The sequence below is a fragment of the Mirounga angustirostris genome, unplaced genomic scaffold, assembly GCF_029215605.1.
Source record: "Mirounga angustirostris isolate CCGP_5_RB_7025 unplaced genomic scaffold, mMirAng1.0.hap1 SCAF_6, whole genome shotgun sequence".
Classification (NCBI taxonomy): domain Eukaryota; kingdom Metazoa; phylum Chordata; class Mammalia; order Carnivora; family Phocidae; genus Mirounga; species Mirounga angustirostris.
In genome coordinates, this window is record NW_026991714.1 from 105272784 (window position 1) to 105292011 (window position 19228).

Genomic DNA, 19228 nt, shown 5'->3' on the forward strand with positions numbered 1-19228 from the left:
CCATCATCTGAGGAAATACAAGTGACTCTGGCAAATGGTGAGGAAAGTGCATCAGATAAACGTATGTTCAGCTACAAATGACAGAAACCCAATAAATAGTGACCTAAACATGTGTTTATTTTTCTCACGTAAAAGTAAGGATGGAAGTAGACAATCCAGGACTGTTACAGTGGTTAAAAGAGAGGTCAGTAAGCACCCAGGCTCTTTCTTTCTATTCCACTGTCCTTAGCATGAGGATTTCATCTTCATGTTCTCAGAATGACTGCTATTCCTCTTGGCATCATTTCAGCTCACCGGGCAGGATGAAGAGGGAAGGTCTTTTCCTTGCAAGGCATTCACTTTTTATTTGTAGATGGACAGTTTTCTAAAGACATCTGCCTATTTCTCATTTGCCAGACCATGTCATTGGGAGGCTGGAAAATCAAGTATTTTAGTGTTCATGCTCTTATAGTACAGGAAGATAGGATAAAAGGGAGCCAATGCACAGTGTCTACTATGTAAGAGAAATCTCATTTTTTGTGTTCTTACAGAAAGACTTGAAATTTTGCTAGATGCCACATACACAGCAACTTATACCATCTTTATAAGGACCTTATTACAGAAGAGTGTTTATTCCCATTTCACTAGGAAGGGGTGGAGCTGGAATTTGAAAACCACATTTGTCTGATTCCATTCTGGGCCTTTTCTCTACTGCCATGTTTCTTTAGCTGCCATTTTGATTTCATAGTGAAGGATGGTAGGATTACTCCTAATTGTTCCAGCTTATGATATCTTCTGAACATGTTGTCTTCTGAATTCACTTGACACATTGGGTCTACCTCTTTGATCATTAAGCATGCACTGACATGTGCCATTTTCGAGCCTTTTGTATGCAACAATGGAAAGTTCTGTACAAAGTGGTTAAGAAGGTAGGCTCTGAAGTCTTTCTAGATTCAAATCCTGGCTCCATCAGTTACTACTTGTGTAAGCTCAGACAAATTACATAATCTCTCTGCTTCAGTTTCCTTACCTGTAAAATGAAAATAATAGTAGTGCCTATAGCATGCATATTTTGAAAGGAGTAAGTGCTTAGAACAGTGTCTGGCCCTCAGTAAGTATTGGTTATTCCTATCACCGTTATTATCCACATTTACTCTGTTTCATTTTGTCTACACAAACAGATTGAACTTTGGAAGACCAGGACCATGTTTATTTTCCCCTCTTGATATCCCCAAAAGTTTCCATGCACATTGGAGAATCTGAATAAAAATTCATTCTAGAATTACACTGCGTAGGTTGAAATCCTTGTTCCATTGATTTAACATCTCTCTGTCTCAGCTTCTAAATGCTAAAATGGGGAGGTTAATACTAACTACCTCACAGGGTTATTATGAAGTTTTAATGAAATAATGCACTTAAAGTTTTAGAACAGTGTGTAATAAATAGAAAAAGTTTGGTGTTACATGTAACTATTATAGTCCTCCGTGGGATCATCAGTATTCAAACACTAAAACTCCATGGTATATAATCTAATTGGTAATAATTCCAAAAGCAATTTTTCTCAGGCCATCTCAGATACAAGGTTATTAAAAATAACCACATCTTTTGGTGAAGCCATATTGAGTTTATCCTGTGATCCAGGATGTACGGTAGATGTTGGAGACACAAAGGTGCATAAAACACTGTAGGAAACACAAGTGGTGGTGGGCATGAAGAGTGTTCACTCTCAGTAATAATCAAGTGCTCAAAAAGTAAAACAATCCTAGAACATAATTTCTTCACTAGCTAGGATGATCACATAACCATGCTTGGTACTATTGAGTGGATTGGATGTATACTGATCTGTTTTAGAAAAGCATTTTGGCCCTGTGCATTGAGGCTAGAAAATATTTAAATCCTTTGACCTAATAATGATACACTTAGGAATCTGTCCAAAGGAAAGAATCTGAAATGCATAAACAAAGTAACTTTATACATTCACATGATCACCGTAGTAATGTTTATGACATCAAAATACAGAAAATAGTCAATATCCAACTAGGTAGGAATGCAAAATAAATTATAGCAAATTCACAGAATTTGCAATATTATGTAGAATTTAAAAGATGTTTAAGATAATTTTTAATATGGCAGGCAAATATTTCTGCAATAAAACAAATGAAGAAAGATATATATGAGCTCATCCATGCTTATGATATAGGAATAGAAAAATGACTGGAAGGCAAAACATCAAAATGTCAACTGCATTTAGCCCTGGGCAGTGAAATTATGCATGATTATTTTTCTTCGCACTTTATTTTTTTTACAGTGAGGATGTAGATATAAGAAATACCTTAAAAACTAACCTCAAACAATAATATAGTGTTTAGGCAAATAGTTCTAGAAGGAAAAGTAGTGATAGTACAGAAAAGGGTTTGCATAAGTTAGGAATTGTGTTCAGCTGCAACTAACAAACATCCCAAATAGCAATGACTTTAACAAGATTCTTTCATATAACATGAACCCTAGATATAGGCAGTCTATAGCAGGTGTGACTCCATTGGGAGCCCAAGATTCTTTTATTTTTGTTCTAACTTCCAAAAGACCAGCTTCCATCTTCAAGTTTGATTTATAGTCACAATATTGTTGCTGTAGCACCAGCCCTTATTTCCATGTTTCAACTAGCAGGAAGAAAGAAAAGCCAAGGTTATAATGATATTCCCTCAAGCAAAGAGATTATATTTTAACAAGTTGTCCCAGGAGCCCTTCATAACATCCCCTTTTATTTTATGGCCACCATCAATGAGCACACTGCCATGCTCAATAGCTTAGCGTGTCTGTGTGTAAGATAAAAGGGGAATATGGATACTGGCATTCAACCTTGCTTCCCGATTTTAATTCCAATTCTGCCACTCAATAGCAGGTTGATTTTAATGAAGTCTAGCACATTAGTGGCACCAAGGAAGCCTCAGAAACCTAATTCTATTCTAGCCCTTCCTTGATTTTCTCTTGCAGGGAGACTACATCCCATTTGAACAGGTATTTTTAGTAGCATGCCAAGTGTTTGGGAGGCTTTGTCACCTCACATGGAAAACAGGGCACTCATTTCTGAGACTACCCCTGGTATAGTAGTTTGGGGATGAGAAGAGATGAGAAGACTTGATCCAATAGGTTTGACTTTGTTGGTTGGATTTTCATTAGTTTTGAAAAAGAAGGTCTTTGAAGCCAAGCATAAGGGCTGACTGGCAAAGAGAGGTAAATAGATAGTTTCCAGGAAGATCAGGAGCATCTACCACCTGCCTTCCTTTGAGCTCTTCTCTTGGCCCACTAATAGGAGAGGTGCATGGAGGAGGTCTATATGTGTCAATTGACAGGCTCCCCAAAAGAGAAGACAAGGACTGGGCCATTTAAAGCTCCCAAGAGACTCATTTCCAACTTGAATACAGGAAAAATGTCAGAGCAACTGAATTTTGTTTTTTTTTTTTAATTTTTTTATTGTTATGTTAATCCCCATACATTACATCATTAGTTTTAGATGTAGTGTTCCATGATTCATTGTTTGTGCATAGCACCCAGTGCTCCATGCAGAACACGCCCTCCTCAATACCCACCACCAGGCTAACCCATCCTCCCACCCCCCTCCCCTCTAGAACCCTGTTTGGTTTTGAGTCCATCATCTCTCATGGTTCGTCTACCCCTCCGATTTCCCCCCCTTCTGAATTTTGTTCTTTTTAGGACTGTTCTTTCTTGCAGTGGATCAGAACCATCAAGTCAAATCATATATTGTGATAGATTTAAGCATTGAGGGATGCTGGGGGAGAGAGAGAGAGAGAATGAGCACTATGGGCATGGATTTTCATGAACTGCATTGTAAACTAACTTAGTGGGCTCCAAGGAGAACACAAACATGACACCAAGGACTCATAGACTTGAATTTTGTTTATATCCATTTTATAGGCAATTTGTAGAAGAAAGAAAGGGCAAAAATAATACTAGTCATCTCATTGGGTTGTTTAGAGGATCAAGTGATCAGACAATCATGTGAAATGTACATCAGAGTGCCTACACCCAGAAGCTCAATAAACTCAGCTATGATGATGATAGTGGAGGATGAGGAGGAAAAAAGAGAAGGAGGGGGGCAAGAAATCTGCTGATGTGTTGCTCCATAAAATGTCTTTCCGTTGAAAATTTGCATTAACAAGGAGGAAGCTTTATATTTATAACTGGAAAATTAATTTTGAAAATTTTGTCATGAGATGAAACCCAAAACTTTTTGATAAAGCCTGGAGTCACAGAAATACTGCTCATTTGCATTCTTCTTTGGTTCATCATTCCCTAAAATGATCTTTGTGATAATGGAAGAAGCACTGAATCAGAAGAACTGAAAGCCAACCATAGCTTCTTCCTATAATAATTTTATCTTTTTGAATGCATTTTATTAATCTTTCTAAATCTTATTTGCTTCATCTGTGGACTGGGGGTAATATAACCTATCTGTTAATGCTAGGGATTAAATGAATGATGAATTTAAAGCACCCAGTACAGTGTCTTGCACATAGAATGAATGAGTATCTGATGCTGTGAAGGGCTATGGATGTGCCATGTTTCTGGGGGACAATCTGCCTCCATCTCCAGGGACATGCCTGATGCAGAAGATAATTCTACCAAAAGAAAACTCAAAACAGAGAACTTTTATTATGTTAATGGTTAGATGGCCTAAGGACTTATTATGTTCAGGGGCAGAAATTTTGTTATGTCTTTTCCTGTTAATGTTAGAAAGAAAATCCTTACCCCATTAGAGTCACTCATTGTAGTGTTGCTCAACATGTCCCAAGCCCTTCCTGCCCTTGAGAATCTTCCCAGCCTCTATGCTGTAGCTGTCAGGGACTGTAACTGCCTTTAACGTCCAAGAGTGATTGGTAGATATCATGCTGCATGGTCCCTAGAATACATGGGCATAGGTCATTTCAGATGGGAAGATGAGACATGTGAATTGAATTGCAGAAGTGAGAGTGGATATCCCATCTTGTTCCTAATGGAGGGAAAGCACTCAGTCTTACCATTTTCAGTATGATGTTAGCTGTGGTTTCTGTAGGTGACCTTTATAAGATTGAGGAACTCCCCTTTTATTCTTGTGTTTTTGAAAGGTCTTATCATGAAGGAATTTTGAATTTTGTCATTTTTTTCTGCATCAGGTGAGATGATTATATTTTTCTCAATCTGTTGATGTGGTATATTAAATTTATTTTTAAATATTGAACCAACCTTGCATTTCTAGGATAAACCCTACTCAGTCATGATGTACTATACTTGTTATGTACTGCTGGATCCAATCTTCTAATACTTTATTACAGATTTTTGCTTGCATGTACACGAGGAATATTGTTCTGTGGTTTTCTTTCCTTATAATATAGTTACCTAGTTTTGGTATCAGTATAATGCTGGAAGCAATAAAATAAATTGGAAAGTGTTCCCACCTTCTCAATATTTTGGAAAAGTTTGTGGAGAATTGATATTATTCTTTGGTAAATCCTTGGTTGAATTTGCCATTAAAGCCATTTGCACTTGGAGTTATCTTCATAGGTTGATATTAAACTATAAATTTGATTTCTTTAAGAGACATGTGGTTCTTTGGGTTTTTCATTTCTTCTTTAGTGCCTCAGCTTTTTTATAGAAGACAAGTTGCACGCCCATTAAGCCTCTACTTTTAATAATTGTGGCTATCAGATAATCATTGTGTTATTTACGGCTTAATTACGAATTCTGCTCATGATCTCCTAGGCCTTCTGTTTGGTAAACAGAGAAAGTCTGGCTCACTTGCTCAATGCATTCATACATGCATTCACTCATTTAGCAAACATTTTAACTACATTTTAAATTCCAAGACCCATGGTAGAGAATCCATAGATTCAAAGATGAATAAAGCAGTGTCCCTGAGTTCAAGTAAATTACATTTAAGTGGGAATAATAATGACCTGATGGGCTATGATACAGTGGGGTGTGTGTAATCATTGTGTAATGAATGGTGCACAGGGAGAACAAACAAGGAGCCACTAATTCTGCCTAAGGGAAATCAGTGGAGGCTTCCAAGAAGAAATGCCATTTGAACTTGGTCTTGAAAGATAAGAAGAATTTTATGTGGCAGAATGGAGTCCTACACGTGAAATGCCATGGGATGTTTGGGGAAAAGTCATCTCAGATTTTCTGAGGGTAGGAACATTTATTAACAGAAATTAATTGTTTGGATCAGGGCAGTGAAAATCTGAATGGTCAATGAAAAAAGTTAAATTGCTTTAATTATCGCAATTCTTCTATTTAGGTGTTCTTAAAATACAGCTGGTATGCCTGATCTAATATCACTGCAGAGTGGACTTCAGTTGAATTGTTGCTCCATGATGACTCTCAGATCTTTAGATCCTATTTTTATTTAAATTCTTATTTTCATGGTTGTAATAGTAAATACACATTTTCTTCAAGGAAGATGTGGTCATTGAAATAGATCTTAATTTGAGTGCTGACATTTCAGTAATGAAAGAAGAAAAACAAGATCCTGTGTAGATAGAAGGGGAGAGGGAGGGAGAGGTGAAGGGGACAAAGGAGGGAGGGAATACAAATACCTGTAAAGTGTGGACGTTGTAGAATTTCTCCCAAAGTCAGTTGATTGCGACTGTTCACAATTTTACCTTCAGTACATTGATCATGTCAGGTCAACTTAAGCTGCTCTATCCAAATTCAGCTGGATTCATTGGCCTTTGAATATATCATGAAAAACAATTTCTTTGTATAAATTTGATGAGGAACACCTCTTCCTCACTGAGGTTAACTGCATCTAGATTGCCATACAAGACCCAAGTTCACATGTGTTATTGCAGTTAATGTTGGTTGTGTTGCCTTTATAGAACCATGTTGGCCTCTGGGAACACCTCACTGTCACCCAGGAGCTTGCAAATTCATTGCTTTAATTAATTAATGGAGGCTCTTTGGAAGTTAGGGTCCCTTGTTTTTAATTTTCAGCTAAAGGCACCTACAGATTTCCATTTAAAAAATAGATGCTGTCTACTTGATTTGCTTATTACTCTTTGCTACTAAAATATAGCTATAATGGCTCTGTGGAATTGTCAGTTATTTAAGTATTCATGGGTATTTAGGTAAAGCCTGGATGGTTTGGAATTATTCTGACATAACTAAATGTGTCATAAAAATATTTGCTCCAAGAGTATGCTATAAATGCATATGCCCAGTTCAGGGAACAAAATATAACTTTAGGTTTTAAAACAAATTATTAGTATATATTTATTGCCCACTCCATGCTGAGCACAGAGCTAGGCACCCAAGAGACTGTAGTAAACAGATCAGACTTTCTGCTCTCATGGGGCTTGGGTTAGTGGATGTTCGTTCATTCATTAACCTATGAATACATCCTGAAATGCCTTTTATGCGCCAGGCACTGTGATAGTACTGTGCTTTGCTATACAGGTGAAACATCAGTATGGTATTGTGCCTGGTACTTAGCCCAGAACAAGTATTTAACTGACTGTAAAATTACCCTTTCTCTTCTCTTTACCATATTACAATATTCCACATTAAGTAAGAATGTGTAAGGAAAAAACACATTTTGGTCATAATAGCAGAGATCGCTTTTTCTCAATAAAATACACATTTTCTTCCCCTTTTGGGACCACAAAGGTGGACTTCAACTCCATCTCCCTTGAAGTTAGATGTGGTTAGATGAATGTGGTTTAGCTGAAGAGATGTTAATGGAAGAGATGTGTCTCATTCCACAACCAAGCCTTTTGAGGAGTGGCTCTGCCTCCTTCACTTTTCCCGATGGCAGGACTTACAGGAGATGGCAGAACCACAGCAATCACATAGAGGAGGCTCCCTGCATTGGACATTTGGGTAAGGGAGACATAGACTTCCGTTGTGTTAGGTCACTGAAATTATGGAGCTTGTTTGTTATAGCAGCTTGCATAATCCTCACTAATATAGTAGTGGGACAGTTATAAGATGCCTCGTTATTATAAGAATTACGACAATCATCACAAGATATGCTATCATTTGGCAATGACAATAAATGCTATTCAGTAGGTGGAGTTCCTTATAGTCAGGTGATGAGGGAGTACATAGGCAAGGATTATTACTCCTATTTTAGACATGAAAATCAAGGCTCAAATAATTCACGTGACCTGCCAAAATTCACAAGCCTGGAATATAGAACAATTAGTACTAGCACCAAGGTATCCTATTTCTTAGTTCAAACTTCTTACTCTTTACCACCTTCATTATATTTATATCTGAAAGTATTAGTTGGCCTTAAATTTTGTCTACTTATTGCCTTCCTTCCCCCACTGGGTTGTAGTGTCCATGAGCTGAGACCTTCTCCCCTTACCATATCATCATCTGTAAGAGCACTGACAGGCACATAGTAGGACCTCAGGAAATAGCTATGTAATGAAAGAAGGCATGACTAATAACTGAGTAAATAAGTACTTTGCTAGTCAGGCATGTTGTGATGCAAATTAAACATGACCTTATACATTTTTGTGAAGGAAAGATAGAAGGAAGGAATGAAAGGATGGAGTGTAGGGGCACCTGGGTGGCTCAGTCAGTTAAGTGTCTGCCTTTGGCTCAGGTCATGATCTCAGGGTCCCAGAACTGAGTCCCGTGTCGGGCTCTCTGCTCAGCTGGGAGTCTCCTTTCTCCCTCTCCCGCTGCCCCTCGCCACCTCCACTTGTGCGTGTGCATGCTCTCTCTCTAATAAATAAATAAAATCTTAAAAATAAAAGATGGATTGTATATATGGATTGTGTGTGTCCGTGTCCATGTGTGTGTGTCCGTGTGTGTGTGTGTGTGTGTGTGTGTGTTTAGAAAGAGGAAGGCACAGAGTGATGGGATTGCAGTAGCAGGGACTGATAATTTTTCACTCTCAATTATTCTGTTTTGAATAGCAAAGTGCTGTTTGTGGAAAACATTTTGACCTGAAAGGATCTCAATCAGTGCTAACCAAAAGGCTTAAATAGGTCACCTGATGGAATCCAGAGAAGAGAAGGCAAAGAAAGTTAACACAGATTTGGAGATTATTCTCGGGGTCATTACCGTACACTTACAAAGATCATATGCCAAGATAAACAAGCAATCTCCTCCAAAATTATTACTGTGAAAATTTTCAGGCCTATAGGAAAGTCAAAAGAATAGTACATTGAACACACATATATTCTTTACCTAAATTCACTGTTAATATTTTGCCACATTTGCTCTCTCTCTCTGTATGTCTATGAGTCTGCATGTGTCTACACACATTTTTTATGAGACATTTAAATAAATTGCAGACACCATCACACTTCAGCCCTAAATAGTTCGGCATGAATATCCTAAGATAAGGACTGTTTCTTACAAAACAACAAAATACTAAGAATATTAACATTAATTCGGGGTGCCTGGGTGGCTCAGTTGGTCAAGCAGCTTCCTTCAGCTCTCAGGTCATGATCCCAGGGTCCTGGGATCAAGCCTGGTGTCAGGCTTCCCGCTCCGTGGGGAGCCTGCTTCTCCCTCTCTCTCTGCTGCTCCCCCTGTTTGCGCTAGCTCTCTATCAAATAAATACATAAAATCTTAAAAAAAAAATGACTCAAACCATTGTCTACTATACAGTCCATAGTTAAATTTCCTCAATCTTTCCAATGATGTCTCTTATAACTTTCATTTTAATCTAATATCCAACCAAAGTTTGCATTTGGTTGTCAAGGCTTTTATTTCTTTTTTAATCCAGTGCAGGAGTTCTCAAGGATGACCCCCCTGACCAGCAGCATCAGGATCACTAGAGAAATTGTCAGAACTTGCAATGCTGGAGCCCCACTCCAGACCCACTAAAAGAGAAACTCTGGGGGCTGACCCAGTAATCTTTGTTGTTAACAAGTGCTCCAGGTGATTCTCATATATGCTGGGGCACACCTCCCAACTTTCCTGCTTTTCATGACATTTAGGTTTCTGGTTTTTTGTTTTTTTCAAAAGCCCAAGTCAGTGTCATTGTAGAATTTCCCATATTCCAGATTTTTCTGGTTGCTCACTCATAAATTGATTCAGGTTTAACATTTTGCCAAATGTTGGTGATATTGGGTCTATTTCATCATGTTGAGAGGCACATCATATTTAATGATCCCTTTCGTAGTAATGCTGGTTGATCATTTGGTTAATGTGGTTACTGCCATATTGATCCACTCTAAAGGTATATGTTCCCCTTTATAATTAATAAGTAACCTAAACAGTGGCAATCTAAGGCTGTGTGAATATTTTCTTCTCCAATAAACTTTCACCCAATACTTGTAGCATCTGTTGATAATACTTGCTGGAATTACTACATTAGAATATGGTGATTTTTCCAATTTTGGAAATTAATTAGCAGGCATTCATTAAATAAGGGCTTTTTCTCTTATATTTATTTATGTACTGAAGTATCATTATTAACTCATAGCTTTCTTCTCAATTCAATGTGTCAAATTAATTACTCTCATAATTCATTTTGATATCAAATAGTGCCAAATTTGGCTAGAGAGAGGATCTTCAAGCCACCTTCTGCGTTCATGACCTGCTTTCCGGCACAAGATGTTTCAGACACTTTGTATATTTCCTGCCCACATCCTGGTTATTTTAGATGGCAGTATTTTGGGGGGAATCAGTTTCTAGGTGCCAGTTGTCTGACACACATTCATACATATGTGAGTTTTAATCATTTCTTATATTCCCTCCAATTTAGATTTGCAGTTTTCATTACCATCATCGTCACCATCATCACTTTCCGTATTTAGTTTTCTAGGGCTGCCATAACAAATTACTCAGACTGAATGGCTGAAATAACACCAATTCATTATCCTTTAGTTCTGTGGGTCAGAAGTCTAACATGGCTCTTCAATGAGCTAAAATCAAGGTGTTGGTAGGATTGTGTTCCTTTCTGGAGACTCACAGGGAAGCATCCATTTCCTTGCCTTCTCCAGCTCTGGAGGCACCCCCACCCCCATTCCTTGGCTCCAGGTCCCTTCTCCCACCTTCACAGTGGGGACGTTTCATCTCTCTGATCCTTGTCACATCTCCCATTGTGACCACAGTCTTTAGAGCTTCTTGCCTTTTTAAGGACTTGTGGGATTAGGTAGAGCCCAGACAGTTCAGAATAATGTCTCCAACCTAAAGTCCATACCCTTTATCACTTCAGCAAAGTTCCTTTTATCAAGTGAAATATTATAGTACAGTTTCCAGAAGTCAGAGTATGGATGGACATCTTGGGGACCATTATTCTGCCTACCACATCTTCCCTCATTCTTTGTTTTCCCTTCTCTCACAGTGAACTACTAACTCCCAATACTTCAGTGTATGTACATGTTTTCTTTACCCTACAATACACACAAAATAATATGAGAATTATAATGGCAGTAAAACTAACATCAATAAGCTTACTAAGTAAAGCTCAAGATTTCTTTGCTTGTATTTTTTTTCCTCAGAATATATCTCACTCAGGTGTGCAGTTGAAGTATGGTGTTCCAAAATTACTTGATTTTCTGTTCTTGTGTCATTATGTTATTGATTTGATATGCAGTTAGGTTCATTTTTTTCTCCAGGTGTATTCGGTTTTAGGGTTTGCTTTTTCCATCCTTTTGTATTCACTTTTGAATATGTGAAATATATGAATATAAAGAGATATATTCAGAGAAGTCTGAGCTCCATCCCGATGCCCGCCACCCTATTTTCACTTACCCACTACACGTAGTCATTCTTACTAGTCTATGGTTTATCCCTCCCATATTTCTTTTTGTAAAACATAGATGAAGAGGTGTGTTTATTTTTTTAATCTTATTTTTACTTCTTTCTTACCCAAAAGTAACTGAGTTTATGTACTTTTTTGTTCCTTGCATTTTTACTTAGTACTATGTCCTGCATCTACATCCATATCTCTCCATATCTATGTAATATATGTATGCAGTATATATACACACACACACCTGTATCAACATTTTTATCTCTATATATCTGTATGCCTATGTCTACATCTATACTCTGTCTATAGCTGGATCTCTGTATATCTATATACCTACATTTATACCTATATTTCTATCATCTCTATATATCTATACGTACATTTACATCTCTCCAGCAGTATATCCTGGGATTCACTGTATATCAGGTGATCATGGAAATCGTGAGAGGAGTAATACGTTTTTAAATATGCCTTCTGTATTGTCTAACTTATTAACAACAAATATTATATCTGTGGCTTAAGTAAAAAGGGAAATACATATAGAGAAAATGGCTTTTTTATGCTTTCTGCTACCCCATCACTCCGCAAGGTAGAGCTAATCTTTTTTCTATGTTTGCATAACATTTTGTACATAATATTATTATAGCAAATTTTATTGCAGTTATTTTTATTTGACAAGTCATCTGCCTTACTGGCCTGTCAGTTCCGCAAATGTAAAAAGAGTCTCTCCCTTTCTTTTCTTCTTAATTTTGGGTATCATGGATTGTTCCTGGCACATAGTGTTTCCCCACTTACTTGTTTTGCCTGAAATTTCATTAAAGGTTCATTCAGTTCATCTAGTTTTTAATGTGTCTGTTTTTAAAATTAAAATATTTTATCGAAGTTATGAAACTCTGTTAATAGCCTCATGTGAATTAGTGATCAGAAAACTAGTTGATTCTTAGAAAAGGTGTGGAGGGACATGCATCTGAAAGAAGACAGTTATATATATATTTAAAGATTTTATTTATTTATTTGACAGAGAGAAAGAGAGAGCACAAGCAAGGGGAGTGGCAGGCAGAGGGAGAAGCAGACTCTCACTGGGCAGGGAGCCCGATGCGAGACTCGATCCCAGGACCTGAGATCATGACCTGAGCCGAAGGCAGATGCTTAACTGACTGAGCCACCCAGGTGTGCCAGGACAGTTATATTTTAACTCTAGAGTTGAAACCCCAAGAAAGGGGAGAGGGAGTATGAGGGTCATAGATATTCTAGGAGGAAAGGGGACAAACCAAGGAAAGGAAGAGAGGGACATGGAAAGAGAAAGATCTCTATCTTTGTGTCAACCATATGAGCTATGCACAGCATAGAAAATATACTTAGATGATAATAGCGATTATATTATTAGAACAGACGTAAGAAGTGTTTTCTCCAGACACTAAGAAACCAAGGTCCGGAACAATTGAACAAGTTGCACAGGACACATACTATAGACCTGGAGCTAGAACCTGATCTTTGGACTCCTCCACATTTCCCAGAGTTGATATGACCTTTCTTGTGCTTCTAAAAGGGGCACATCTGAAATCAGCCACACTGCCCTGAGGATGGAGAGGGCCCAAGCCTTCTCTCCTTTTAGAGCTCTTTGAAGTTGGGCTACTAACCTCAGGACTGAAACACATCTCTGTCTTTCTTGACCTCCTTCAGTGAAGTCAGCTATATTTGTGGAGGTGCATTGTTCAGCCTCAGAGCATCGTTTAAATTTAAAATCAATAAAGAAAAGTGAACCAGTAAGAGGCACAGACTGATTAAGTGCTGTCTGTATGAAGAGGTTTATCCTCTGCCACATTTCTGTTGAAATCCTAAGAAATGTGAAGAGGATGGAGCAAAGTGAAAACAGATTAAAAATTATGTCAGATACCAAAATGCAGTAAGGCAACTGCTTCTTTGGCAGGCAATTGAGAATTGGCAACTTTGAGCTCTGATCCAGCGTAATGATGTCAACATATTCACACCCACATACACACCATGTGCGCATATAACACAGTCATACTCGAGATGCACACAGACAAAAGTAAGACATACAACATATATAACATGATTTACTACAAGACCCACAGCACGCATAAAACAGTGCACACACAGGCACCCATGTGTAACACATACACACAAAACACAACACACACTTGTGCAGGCACATACATACACACTCATGAATTTGTTCTTGACTGGTAGTATGAAGATGTAACTCTTCCATCTGCCAACTTATCCCACATTTTTTTTTTTGATGAAAAAATAGCAGTAGAGAGGAGAAAATCTCATCATCAGAAAATTCAGTGGAAAAAAAAATTCCCAAGACATTGTCATGTATTACTGGTTATTTCTGGTGGTTAAGAGAATTATTTGAAAACAAAGAAGCCTTTCACAAAGCCTCTAAAATACAAAAGATTTAATAACATTTACATCTGTGTATCAGCCATGTCTGTAATGCAAGTCATGAATAACACATAAACCAGAGCACGGAAAGAACAGAAGTGCTCACACATCATTTAAAATCCAACCCACCCCATCGTCAGTGGAATCAAATACACAGCAGGAGCAGTTCCAGTTGATACACACACAATATAGTCATTGAAAATGAAAACATATTAATTATGTTCCGTAAGGTTAGAGAAATGGCAGGATTCACTAACCTGTTCGATTTCTCTGTTGAAATTCTGTACCAAAAAGTACATCACGATTTGCTTTCTTATTTTTCTTAAGAAATTACAGAGCAAGCGCTTGTATGCATTTGTCTTGTTTTACTGTTCATGTACATCTGCACTTGGGGCTCAGTCCTGCTTCCTTGCTGTGCTGAAAATGGGGAAAGTTGGCTTAAGAAGATGGGTCCTTGTTGCAAGTGAGTGACTTGCAATAAAGGAATTCATTGTTGAGCAATGATATTTTCAAGCGCCGATATGTGCCCAACTCCCAAGTGGCATATGTGGAAATCCACACCGCTAGGAGAATAGTTGTATGTTACCAAAACCTAGAGCTCACGTAGCAACACGTTTGATCAAGAAACACAGCGAAATCCTTCCTTGTTCTGATTCAAATAACTCTCTGAGGCCCAAATTTGGAATTGTGCTTTTCTGGATCAGTTCGTTTGGCTCCTATGAATTTCCAGGGATCTCCTAGGCTCTCCATATATGCTGTGAGATCCTCCCACTCTGCCATAGGGAAGCCTCTGGTGCCATGATGGAGAAGGATGAGTGCAGGGAGGTGATTTTTGTGCGGGCATTTGCATTTGACATCTGTTCATAGTGATCCTTTAAGTGTTGCTGTGTTTTATTTCCAGGAGTTAAGAGGATATTCAAATAATGTCCGTATTTGATCAGCACTTTTTGTTTGCTGACTTTTGCTTTGATGTTTGTTTGTTTGTTTGTTTAACCTTCCTTCTTCTGGTCATTGTTTCCCCTTCTGTCTTGTTGGAGCCAGACCATTGCATGTGGGTCCTGAACAGTTTAATATGAGCTCTGTAAATGTCAGGGAACCCCTTCCTCTTTTTCTACTATGTATCCTATTTCACTGAGAAATTTCAAGCCCTTCGCAGTCCTCATTGCAGCAAAAGGTTAATAGTCGTCTCTTTTATGTACTATAAGTGCTCGATTCTTAAGGACAGCGTTTCAGGGCAAGCTGAGTGTAATTGCTAAATAATATAGTCATTCTCATTTTAAATGAGTGATACTTCTGGTGTTCCGGATGCTTCTACCTGCGTGTGTGTACGTGTGTGCATGCGTGCACCTGTGGCAGGCATGGGTGAGACCTCCACTTGGGGGAAGTCACAGCCTTCCCATAGGAGTCTGCACATTCACGCATTTGGGTTTTAAATGTTGTGCCGCATCCCGGGCCTCTTAGGCTCTGCAGATTATGTATAATAGATGACCTGCATTTACAGAGATGTGTGCTATACAGATGTAAATGTTATTATAGCTTTTATATTTTATGTTCTTGTTGAAAGATCATTTTGTCTTTGAATAATATGGCTGTTCAATTTTTTTGGAGGGGAGGGGGTTATCTTTAAAAGAATATGAAATGGATATTGTACATCATATATTTCTTAAAAGTAATTTGGAATTTTAGGGTCTGGGATTGGGGCTGACTGATACACTGCCACGATGAGATATAACCCCTGGAAAATAACAGCACCCGCACATGCCTGCATCTGTCCAACCTCATAATTCACTTTCACATTGGATTATGGATGTCTGCGTTCAGTGAGTCTATCTTCCCTTTAGGTATTATTTCAGCCCTTTGAGATAATAAGGAAAGTTTAATTGCGTTGTTAATTGATTTTTTGCACAACATTATTACCTTGATTGATTACAGAGTTGATGAAAATGTTAGACAGAGGCAGCATGGAGTATCAGCCCAGCGAGGAGTGGGAGCCTTGTGCAGAATAGATAACCTTGATGTTAAGAGCTATATCCTTCAGATATGTCTTCCCTTGACATATTGATGGCCCTTGAAAAGGGAAAAGCTGATTGTATGCAGAATGCAATCATTAAACCCACTTCAGCTCGCTGTTGATTAATTTGTTTTTTCCTGAAGGATCTAGTTAGAGGGAAGGCCTCACTTGTGCGAACAGCAGCCATTTCGTAGGCTCCATCCAGCTTGTACTTAACCCTCTAGGTGAAGAGAAACACTGAGAGGCTGGTGTGGCTGAGACAGGAAGACCGTCTTAGGGTGTCCTGAGTGCGCACCTGCTATTCACAGATGTCCTCATGCTCAGCAGCATCCTCTCTCCTCCACCAAAGTGTTATTTCCCCCCAAATACCGACTCTTTGAAAATTCCAAGACCAGGGATCCTTTCACTGACACATGGCGTAGGATGCGATGGAAACTTGTGGATGCCCAGGAAGATTTGTTAACTAGGCTTCTAGTCATTTCTGGAGAAGACCTGGCACTCAGAAGTTTTAGGATACCCCTGAGTATAACCGAGGTAAAACCTGGCATAAACATGCTCCCATAATTGGAGAATTGGGTTCTTGTTGGGGTGTGTGTGAAGTGTGGGGGTGGAGGAGGGATTTGTATGTAGCACGATAAGAAGGAATTTCTGGAGATGGTTTATTGTATTTTCAATTACTCCTTTCCCTGGCCCTCTGTAACTCTTTCTAAGAGATATTTATTGATAGCTGTCATGGTTACTACAGTCCAGAACCGTCCTCATGGTACCAAAAACCAGGTTAATTGATCTGCTGTTTGATTGATCCACTGGACTTCTGTCCTGTTTCCCTCTACCAAACCCACACCACTTCATCCCTAGCTGCCCAACCCTGGACAGAGACTAAGAGGGTCAGTCTTCCAGGATAAAGGGACTGGCCTTACTCCCTACAGAAGAATGGAAGCCCATATAGGTGCAGTAATTCTAGAGAGGGTCCATTTTCTGGGGAAAACAGGTGGCTTCCCTCTTCCTCTCTCTCTCTACTCCAGCTTCTACCCATATTATTCTGGAGCATTCTGACTTCTTTTGCCTTCTTCTTCCCTTTGTGGCTATCCTCAATATTCACTTAAACCAAATTTTAATTATATAGCATTATTGGAGGCCTACCAAGAATTACGTCAGCATCCTGGAGTCCTGACACCCCCCCTACCCACCCCCAGAGGTCGTGTGGACTTTGGGGCAAAAGAGAAACAGCTCTCAGAGCTCCCAGAGCCACAGAGCACCCTGTAGAAGGAATTCACGCTATGGTCCAAAACAGTTTCTCCTCAGTCGGCCCCACCGCCCCCTCCGTTCAGAGTCTTTCTTCTGCTGAACTAATGACTGGCGCTCGGGGAGTCTAATATCCACAGAGTCTTGGCCCTCAATTACCGTAATGGCTTATAATGAGATTTTGGCCAAGTAGCAGGTAGCAGGTTATTACTTCCTGCTCAGCGTGGGCAATGTCTACGCTGTTAATTTGTGTTGCCGAATGTGGCTCAGAGCTGGGCATCAAACTGTCAGAGCCAGATGTATTCTATTAGGTGCGAGGCTCACATTGGCCCATGGGCAATTTTTTTTCAATATGGAGGCATGTTAACTCACCACAGGGTGAATCCTGACGAATTCAAGCCAGCCAAATAAAAGGGGTAATATCCCAAGCCATCAAAGTAGTATGTTCCAGAGACAGATAATACCTGGTACCACCCATTGTCAGCAATGTCTCTCCAACCAGGCCATTCCACTGATAGGTAAAAAGTGCACCCCTCTTAATATTGTTGGAGAGACTCTGGTGCCTTCATTAAGTTTTAATGAGCCTGCCCCTAATGAAGGCCCTTATAATATGTTCTTCTACTGTTTACTTTGTCTTTATCTTGGGTAAAAAAAAATGTAGAAGAGGTTCATATGGCTCTTATAAACTGCTTTCTACTATTAATTCTTACTTAACCTATAGTTTCTTTCATTAGCATTAGCATATATATGGACTTTTTATTTTTCCAAGGCAGGTTAAAGGATGGGAAGTCAAAGATCAGGAAATAATGAAAATATTTTGGCATTTGGCATTGAGATTTGCTAGTGCCCAAGAATTATGCTGTGCTTTCTGCAACAACATATTTTTTTTTTTATATAATGCAAACTTCTTTCAGTTAGCTCATATATCAGCAGATTCCTTTTGTTTTCCTTTTGGAGAAAGCAATTTAGAGTGTCCTGGAATTAGGAAAGATTATAGTAATATCAGTACAGGAAAAGTTTGTTTGGATTCTAATGAAGGGCAGATGGAGGCTGGACTAACGCGCCCAAGAAGGAAGGTCTTTCCCCCAATCCTTGCAGAGTTTAAATTATGACAAACCTAGTTGTTATTGGCTCTGCTTAATTTTAGTTGAGAGGTTCTTTTTTTTTTTTTGCAGCTTGAAGAATAAAAAAAACAAAAAAGCAACTTGTCTTTATTTTCAATGACTCTCTTGAGAAATTTTAGCTTGAAGAACTAGACAGAACTATGGATGTTTTCCCCCCTTTTGATGTAAGCTTTCTAATAGGAGCAGATCTGAAACCCAAAAGCAAATTTGTGCTTGAGAGCAAAGCCAGAATTCCCATTCAAACTCTGCAGGAGGACCCCCACTGCTCTGATTTGTTCATTTAAGAATCTATCCTTTTAGAGAAAAGCTAAAGACTTTCTGGGAAATTTTTTCTGCAAGTTTTTTTTTTTCCTATACTTCATAAATTATGGTTTCCAGGTTCAGTTCCACTCTACTTATCCAAACAACTCTTTTCTTCTTTTCTTCTGTTAATACAGTCTACACATCACTTAAATTTAGACTTTTATGGTTTTTTTTTCTTATTAAAGAGCTGGCACGATTATTATAATTATAATAATAATTATTATTATTAATTTTAGGTGCCATTGGTTTTCAGAATGTTGTTTGGAGACAGTAACTCATTTACTAAAACTCAATACACTAGGACCCTCAGTTAACTAGCTTTTCTGTCTCTGAATTTGTGTGATCTTAATTTTATAAGAATAAAAGCTAATGTCAAGGGTTTTATTTTTTAAAAAGGAGTCCCTTGGGTTTTCCTAGAACAGTGTTTCTTAA

At 38.5% G+C, this 19228-nt stretch overlaps 1 protein-coding gene and 1 long non-coding RNA gene across 3 annotated transcripts in view; one reads left to right on the plus strand and one right to left on the minus strand.

Moving 5' to 3' along the window:
• Positions 1–19228, plus strand: part of LRMDA (leucine rich melanocyte differentiation associated) — a 1045267-nt gene that overhangs the window by 1011553 nt on the left and 14486 nt on the right. The gene's annotated exons all lie outside the window — the stretch shown is intronic.
• Positions 97–14554, minus strand: LOC123846579 (uncharacterized). Its single transcript, XR_006791313.3, has 3 exons — positions 14371–14554; positions 6576–6708; positions 97–2639 (listed from the first exon to the last, which is right to left on the minus strand). It is a non-coding gene; the product is annotated as an uncharacterized LOC123846579 (long non-coding RNA).